Source organism: Cupressus sempervirens, chromosome 3, assembly GCF_028749045.1.
Source record: "Cupressus sempervirens isolate cs-2001-9-10 chromosome 3, ASM2874904v1, whole genome shotgun sequence".
Classification (NCBI taxonomy): Eukaryota; Viridiplantae; Streptophyta; class Pinopsida; order Cupressales; family Cupressaceae; genus Cupressus; species Cupressus sempervirens.
Window position 1 is genome coordinate 317,514,206 of NC_143120.1, and position 8,766 is coordinate 317,522,971.

Genomic DNA, 8,766 nt, shown 5'->3' on the forward strand with positions numbered 1-8,766 from the left:
TGCATTCCAAGGAGTTCCATGAGGGAAAATCTGATTAAGGAGAAACATAGTGGAGGGATGGCAGGACATTTTGGTCGAGATAAGACCATTGCCATTCTTAGAGAACATTTTTTTTGGCCTCAAATTTCACCGGATGTGAAGAAGTTCGTACAAAGTTGCCAGGTTTGTCAAGTTGCCAAGGGGTTTAGTCACAATACTGGTCTATATCAGCCATTGCTTGTTCCATCAAGGCCATGGGAGGACATAAGTATGGATTTTGTTCTTGGATTGCCAAGGACACAAAGGGGTAATGACTCAGTATTCGTGGTGGTTGATAGGTTCTCCAAAATGACACATTTCATTCCATGCCACAAAACTCATGATGATGTCCATACTGCAGACTTGTTTTTCAAAGAGGTGATAAGACTACATGGTCTTCCAAGGAGTATAGTTTCTGACAAAGATACTAAATTTGTGGGGTATTTCTGGAGGACATTGTGGAAGAAGTTGAGAACAGACTTGAAATTCAGTTCCACGCATCACCCACAGACTGATGGCCAAACAGAAGTGGTAAATAGAAGTCTGGGCAATTTGCTGAGATGTTTAGTTGGAGATAAGCCCAAGGGATGGGATTTGATTCTACCACAGGCAGAGTTTTCTTATAATAACTCTGTAAATAGGAGTACTGGAAAATCACCATTTCAAATTGTATATGGGAATAGCCCAAGGACTGCACCAGAATTGAGGAAGATAGAACAAGGGGAGAGGACAAGTGCTGAAGCTGGGGAATTTGCTGAACACATCAAGCGTCTACATGAGGAGGTTCAAGCACACATTATCAAGATGAATCAAGAGTATAAAGCTAGGGCTGATCAAAGGAGAAGACATAAGGAATTCCAAGTAGGGGATCTAGTCATGGTGCACTTATGAAAAGAAAGATTTCTAGTTGGTACTTACAACAAGCGGAAAATGAAGAAATTTGGCCCCTGCAAAGTTTTGAAGAAACATGACTCAGGAAATGCATAGGAGGTGGAGCTGTTAGATGGTATTCACATTTCTCCCATTTTCAACATTACAGATTTAACAGAGTATCATGATGATGGTGCAGATAATGAGCTGGTTTTAGAGCCATGTCCAATTCCTACTTCTAAGAAGGAGGAGATAGAAGACATTCTAGATCATCGTGTGGGTAGGAGTACCAGAAACAGGCAGTATGAAGAGTATTTGGTCAAATGGAATGAACGACCGATCAAGGACTCAACTTGGATTTTAGCAGCTGAGGTTTCCCATTTGCGATTTCCTCTACCATCCATAAAGTGATAGGGTCACTTTTCAATCTACCCTAGGTGTCTGATGCAGGAGCATCCAGAGGTATAAGGGCAATCCTGTGTCACCCAAAAAAAAATGTACTTAGACTTAGTTTTTGTTTCATGTCTTTACATTTTTGGATACCCATTTGGCTCAAATAAAGGTTCCAACTCTAATAGTTCAACTATCAGTGCGTTTGAAAATCCTAAAAGAAAAAGGAGCATGTATTTGGGCCATCATTTCGGTAAACTAGAAGGTGTGAATTGGATAGATGAATGTAATCATGATTTAGAGCATTCCAGAAAAAGAATCAGGTCAATAGGTCCCAGGGTTTGAAAGTTACTGCAGTTTTTCAGGTTTGGGAGACCTCCTAAGAATGCTTCAAAGTTAGGTTTGGGGCATTAAATTACCTCAAAAAGGGTCAAAAAATGGGGGACGAGAAAAGCTCGTCCATAGGGATATAGAGCACTTCGAGAGCTTTCCAAAAATATAAACGGTTCATCAATCAGAGCTACGGTTCAAAAGTTATGCCTCCTGGAAGTCCGGTTACCATTTCTGGATTCTTCTAGATTTGCACCGACTTCTAACGCAGCTTCCAGAACCTTCTATTTCATTGGTGGATGCCGACTAGCACTTTCTAGAATGTACTTCTAGTCCTTAACCCTCCGCGGTCTATTTAAAGAAATTTTTGGCATTGTAAAAGGCAGTTCAGAGTGGAGTTTAAGAGGAGGTGCTAAAAGGAGAAATATTCTCCAGATTTATGCTTTGTAAGCCCTTAGGGCATGTTCTGAAGTTTATTTTCTCTGTACTATTTGTACTAGCTTATTTTCTCAGTTAATATAATTTTCCTTTTCTGTTGTGTCCATTCTGTTCTTGGGTTGTGTCCCCATCAATTACCTAACAAAACTTATGGTTAGACTATAAAAGGGGAGAGTGGGATTTTTATTACATCTTATATAAAATTTCTATGACATCATATCCTTACTCAAGTGATGGAATACATGACCCTAGATGGGAGATATGAGAGGGCCCATACCTATCATTTTGTGCTTTTAAATCACTTTAGAAATAAGAAAAATGTTTTTTTTTCCCTTTTAGTTATTATTCTCATTATCTCTTAGTATCAAGGCACTAAGGTCTAACCCTCATAAACCTATTATACATGTATAAGGGATTGATGAGGTTGATTCATGATTTTGTGAAAAAAAAAAATCATACCCACTCTTGAAGAAAATTGATGAATAAAGTGAAAAAAAATTCTAACTTTAAACTTTGTTGGAAAAGATGCAGAAGGGGAAAAGGATTTTAGGGAGATTAGGGCTCGAAACCCCTCGGTCTACAAAAAGAAAGAAAATTAAAATCAATGAGGAGTTAGTTTTGGATAATGAGGAAAACAATGACTATGAAGAAGAGAAAGAGGAGAAGGAGGGTCAAGGGAAAGAGGTGATGGAAAGGGACATTTTGGAGGAAGAAGAAAATTTTGAATCAATTGAAAGAATGTTTGGAGGTGGTATGGATTCTCCTACTTCATCAGGGTTTGGGCGTAATGTTATTAATTCTTCAGTAGAGAAAGAAAAATATACCCTGGTGAACCAAGAGGGGACAAGCTCCCCTTCTACTACCAAGAAAAATGAAAAGGAGTCATAGAAGAATAATGTGGATGATGAAGAACCCAATGAAGCTATTAGGAAAGTACACAATGATGAGTCCATTGACCATGATGTTTATATTTCTATTAATGATGTCAAGAGGTATTCAATGTTAGTCTAATAGAAGGGATAAAGCTTTTGGGGAAGAGAAAGAAAAAAGGAAGGGCATAATCCCTATCCTGCATGTTGTTGGTGAAGATGAGCTTATGTTAAAATTATCGCAGATGACATTAGAGACCTAGCTGTCAATTCTCCCCATGGGCTATTGGAAATTGCTAAAGAAATATCCCTATATTCCCAGAGGCTTGATAAAGGGACCTTTCACTTTATCAAGTTTCTAAACTTAAGATGCAGGGCCTTAGGGGGCAGAATTCACGAGATCAAAAATAATAAATATGAGAGAGGGCAGATGGAGAATGTCACTAAGTAGTAAGCGTTAGAAGAGCTCATTGAAGAGCTAAAGAAAAAAATAGACAAAATTGAAAAGTCCACCAAGGAAGAGCTAATAAAATGCTACGATATGTTGGACTCTATTATTGATTGTTTGAACATGGTCATGAGTCTCATGGACTAGGGCAAGGAAGTGAAATTGGTGCTACATCTAGAGGAATCTAATAAGGACAAGGTGTAGGTTAGACGTAAAAAACATACACGCTCCAATAGAAAAAAGAAACAAAAGAAGGAGACCCATATTTCTCATCAAGACATCAAACAGATGTCTGAGAAGATTTAAGATATTCAGTAGGAGCTGAAAGATAAAGTTGAAGCTTTCGCCTAGTTCTATTTTTGTCTCTCTTTTTTTGTCGCATCAACCCTAGTTTGGCTTTTTGTTAGTTTTTTTTTGTTTTTGTTGGTTTTGGTGTTGGCTTTTGTCAGGTTTTGCTAGTAATGGTTGTGCGTGTTTATGCTACTCTAAACACAATTTTGTTTAAGGACTTAATGCTTTCTCTTTTTCTGTAAAATAATTGGGGTCTTGGGTGCCTTGTAAAAGCCTTAATCAAAAATAATTTAATGAAAAAAAGCCTAGAAATAGTAATTTTAGATTTGTATTAAAATTTGTGATCTCTTTCATTGTAGTAGAGGAGGGTTTGGAAGAATAATAAAGAAGGCTTGTAATTCCAAAAGTATTTTTTATTTTTTCTTCTTATGTTTATGTTAATTATTTGTAGAATTTTGATCCTATACAAGTCAAATGTTTTCTATATTGTTACTCTCAATAATGGATAATTGAAAGTTTATACTTGTTTCCAAAAAAAATGGTCTATCTTAGATGGGATAAGAACTCTCTAGCCCTTTTGTAAAGCTCATTTATGGGCTACAAATTTGAAAGTAAGAAGGTGTCAAATAAAGGAGAGTTGAGAATTCAACGTGTCGACCTAATGGAAAATTCTTCTCACCTTTTTCAGTGTCGGATATCAAAGTAGTAAGAGAACATGCTCATACTTTTGTCAAACCCATTTTAATCGAGCCATTAATGTGAATTTCAGCTCTAGATAGTTTTTATCGCGCGGTGAAAACAACGGTGTCTTTCCCTTTCAATTTGAATCGTTCAAATTTCAAATTTTACAGATCCTTTACGATTTGAATTGGCATGGGAGTGGAGTGGAAATTTCGCCATTGCACTACTATTTAAGGTAGAGTCTCGCACAAGCCATGGTGAGCTACGTAAAAATGTTGATTTTATAAGTCAGAGTTTGAGATATTTTTTACAATGGTTGAAAGACGTACGCGGAGAGGATTTATTAATTTGGGATGCAATTAAATTAAAGCTGCTTCAGGAACTTGAAATTCATTTGCAACAAGTAATTACAGTGTTGCTAAAATCGGAGTTTGTTAATTTATTTCCTGGCAATTTCACTCTCTATTTCATAAAAAATTCTTGAATTGTTCAAGCTTCAAATTTTATATTGGGAGGGGTATGGAAATTTCGCCATTAATAACAGGAGAAAGATGTTATAGAAATACACGGCAAAATTGCAAATTCAATAACTTGTAAGACAATGCAAAAATGGGGAAATTTCGTAAGCGGCGTCGATCTGTAAAGACTACTGCTTTCCTGGTTTTTGCATGTTAAGTAGAAGGAAGCATATATCAGGTAGAGTGTTACCCAAGGTATGATGAATTACTCAGTGGACACGAAGAAAACAGGAAAATCTCCATTTTATAACGCGTATAGGATTTTTTTGGTATAAATACAATGCAATGCCCATGGAAAACATCATCATCTCCAATTATCAAAGCGAAGGAAAATATCATCTTCTTCATTTGCAATTCAGTTTTGGAGGATTAAGACAAAGCCATCATGAGAAAGACCAAGCTGAGACTTGAGGGTACATACAAGGAGTCCCATAAGAAGGAGATTCAAAAACTCCTGCAAGCCTTGGATGGAGTTATAGGGGAGGTTGAGGTTAATTTACAAGAGAAATTCGTTATGGTACACCATGATCCAACATCTCGAGATGAGTCGGCCATAGGTATATTGTTTTACATGAAACCTGCTATATGCTATAATTACATTAAGAAAATGTTATGAAACGGTTTCGACCGTTATTATGGTATATTGCGATGGGACAGGCTAATTTTTATCAAAATTTATTAAAGATAAAACAAAGTCAAACACTCTTTTTCAGATTCATAGAAACATAGTAATTTTTGTCTTAATTTATTGTTGTTTTCGACCATAAACTATGCAGATCATGAAGATCAAATGCTGAAATTGTCAGAAAAATCTATGATGTTTTCGATTTTTAGAAAATTGATCAACTATACAGTTTAGATAGAGGATAGGAGCATCCTATTGTGATTTCCATTAAGAATTTCTAACCATATTTTGTCAACATTGCTGATCATAAATATGTGTGCAGTTAAAGTGGTGACAGGGAAACGTTTCAAGGCCTCAGTTGTACAGTCCACTGACTATTAAATTTGTCTTAGTATAGCTATATTCAAAATAAAAAGCAGCATCAGTTGGTTTGGCCTTTGGCAAGTAGGTGGTCCATTTGTGAGCAGTCCAATAATATTATCTTTGTATTGTTTATCTGTATCAAAGGAATAATAAAATTCTTATAGGGAAGGCATTTGTTTTCAGTGTATTTTGTCAATTCTATCGAAGCTCGAAGCATAATGGTGTAAGAATAAAGAATTACACCAGCTGTCGCTCAGATGCTCCCTCGCTCCAGTTGTCCCTTCAAAATCTTTTTAATATTAATAAGCATTTCAAAAAGACACCGAAAACAGTGGTTAACACGTCATCATGGACCCCTCCAAAACATTCTGGTTCTATTGGATCTCGCAATCTATTATTGGATAACTTCCCACTAAAAGTTCTGACAGCAAATAATTTTAATTTGATGACAAATTATTTCGTTCAATCTGGATTTTTCAAGATGAATTGAAATTAAGGATAGCTATAAATAGTGTTTCCTTGGTTGAACCATAGCTATAAATAGAAATAAAAGAAATAAGTAGACTTTCTAATAAATAATGAAGTATAAAACCATTTAATAACATAATAATTTTGACTCAAAAATGATGCTCATAATACAAATTCATAAAATAACTTTAATCAAATGGTAAAGATTTATTTAAATAATATATGACATATATAAATAAATACAAAAAGCTAATTTTTTACATTGATACAACCAAAATTGTATTCATATTTTTGTAACTACAAAATTGTTTCTTACAAAATCAAAAATTGTGTTGCATAGCAATATGATGTTTCTTTGATTACATTTGGTTCAAGTATCTTTGAAACCCTTGTATAATCAAATGATAGTCCCCCTATTCATACTATTCAACATAGAATATCTCCCTAATGAGGCCTCCGAATACAACAAGTAGACCATTTCTTTGGTTGTTGAGAATTAATAATGGCCATAGTTGTAGCAAGATGTGAAGAATTTTGTACAAAGTTGTAGAGTATGTTAGGTGGCAAAAGGAGTAAACTAGAATACGAGGTTGTATCAGCCATTATCTGTATTGGAGAAGCTATAGAAGGATGTTAGCATTGATTTTTTTCTTAGATTATCAAGGATGCAGCATGGGCATGATTCTATTTTTGTGGTGGTTGACAGGTTTTCAAAGATGACACATTTTATTCCTTGCAAGAAAACTAGTGATGTTGTTCATGTTGTATAGTTATTTTTCAGAGAAGTGGTGAGACTACATGGTCTGCCAAAGAGTACAGTTTTAGATCGAGATACCAAATTTGTTGAGTATTTTTGGCATAGATTATGGAAGAAATTGAAGATAGAGTTGAAGTTTAGTTGATCACATCATCCATAGACTGATGTATAGACAAAAGTTGTGAAGAAATGTTTGGGAAACTTGCTGAGATGTTTGGTTTGAGACAAACCAAAAGGATGGGATCTGATTTTACCATAAGAAAAATTTGCATATAATAATTCTATCAATAGGAGTACTAGTAAATCACAATTCCAGATTGTAAATGAGAGTAGTCCTAGAAATGGTTTTGAATTGTGGTAGTTGGATAAACGAGAAATAAGTAGTGCTAAAGTAGATGAATTTGTTGAACATTTGAAGAACATCCATGACGAGGTGAGGAAGCACATCATAAAGATGAGTACATAGTACAAGGCTTAGGAAGTTGTAAAAAGGAGGTATAAGGAATTTTAGATTGGAGCTGAAGTCATGGTTCATTTGAGAAAAGAGCATTTTCTAATGGGTACATATAATAAGCTGAAGATGAAGAAGTCTGGACCATGGAAGATAGTGAAAAGACATGATTCTAGAAATTCTTATCACGGGGTATGGCTATGGGTTGGGGGTATTTTCCACCTCCTAAGCCCCTTTTCTTGACCTTTGAGGTCACTCAAAAAGTATATTTTTTCCTTTGTGCAAAAATTGAATGTGGTTACCATGAGTTGCATCTTCTCAACTCCACTAAGTGGTTAACCTTAGGATTGGTTGAGTTAGAAACTTCTAGATTTCTAGGTGAGTGGGGAAAGTTATTGCCCTTTTTGGTGGTTGAAGTGGGATCTTATTTAGAGGCCCTTCTGGGAGTACTTTTTGGGGCTAGCCAATCTCTACTTTTAGAGAGGAGTCTTGGAAGATTGAAGGCAAGGAAGGAAGGAAGAGCTCTACTCAAATTGTTCGTTTACCATTACCTCTTTGTGAAGGTAGGAGTTCTTCATCTCCCTTTTTCAAATTATTCATGCTTGTTTCATGCATATGCTATGGTGTTGTTATTTGGATGCTTGTATGTATGTTGGGTATGTTGGGAAGGATTGAAACCATATTTCTTGAATGCTTTTCTTTCATGTTTATGTCTGAATTTTGAAGTTTTCTTGCAAAAGTGACCAATTTTGGGAAAGGTCATTTTAGTTGGACTCCAACAAGTGTAGAGTCTCTTCTCAGGACAAGAAGAGGGAGAGAGGGTAGGGTGTTACGGGCCCCTACCTGTCAGCACAAACCTCATATGAGTTTGGCATGTTAAAATGGAAGAACGGAAGTTCTTGATTATAGCCCCGATTGGGCATCTATTTTGGTGGTGTGTCTGACCTCTCCTATTGGAAGAATGCACCTTTCCCTAGTTTTGATTAATTGTGAATCTTGTTGTAAAAACCTAGTATGAATATACATGTTTGATTTGTCTTTTGGTCATGCTTGTTGACACCTGATCAAATTCTGTTCTCTCCACGGTTCTTAGTAATGTGTTGCAGAAATTGATATAGAACCCTTGATGAGAGTCATTAAGGAAATTCAATTAATTTTTTGTAATTTTGGGATTGGAATCCTATGTAATTTGTATTTCAAAACATTGTTGTAATGACAAGGACGTCGAGTTTTCTTCCTGGTTCTTTCC

At 35.7% G+C, this 8,766-nt stretch overlaps 1 long non-coding RNA gene across 1 annotated transcript; it reads left to right on the forward strand.

The window, feature by feature from the left end:
- The first annotated feature begins 5,153 nt into the window (after positions 1–5,153).
- Positions 5,154–6,023, forward strand: LOC149566264 (uncharacterized). The gene is made up of 2 exons (XR_016361539.1): positions 5,154–5,410; positions 5,801–6,023. It is a non-coding gene; the product is annotated as an uncharacterized LOC149566264 (long non-coding RNA).
- The last annotated feature ends 2,743 nt before the right edge of the window (positions 6,024–8,766 follow it).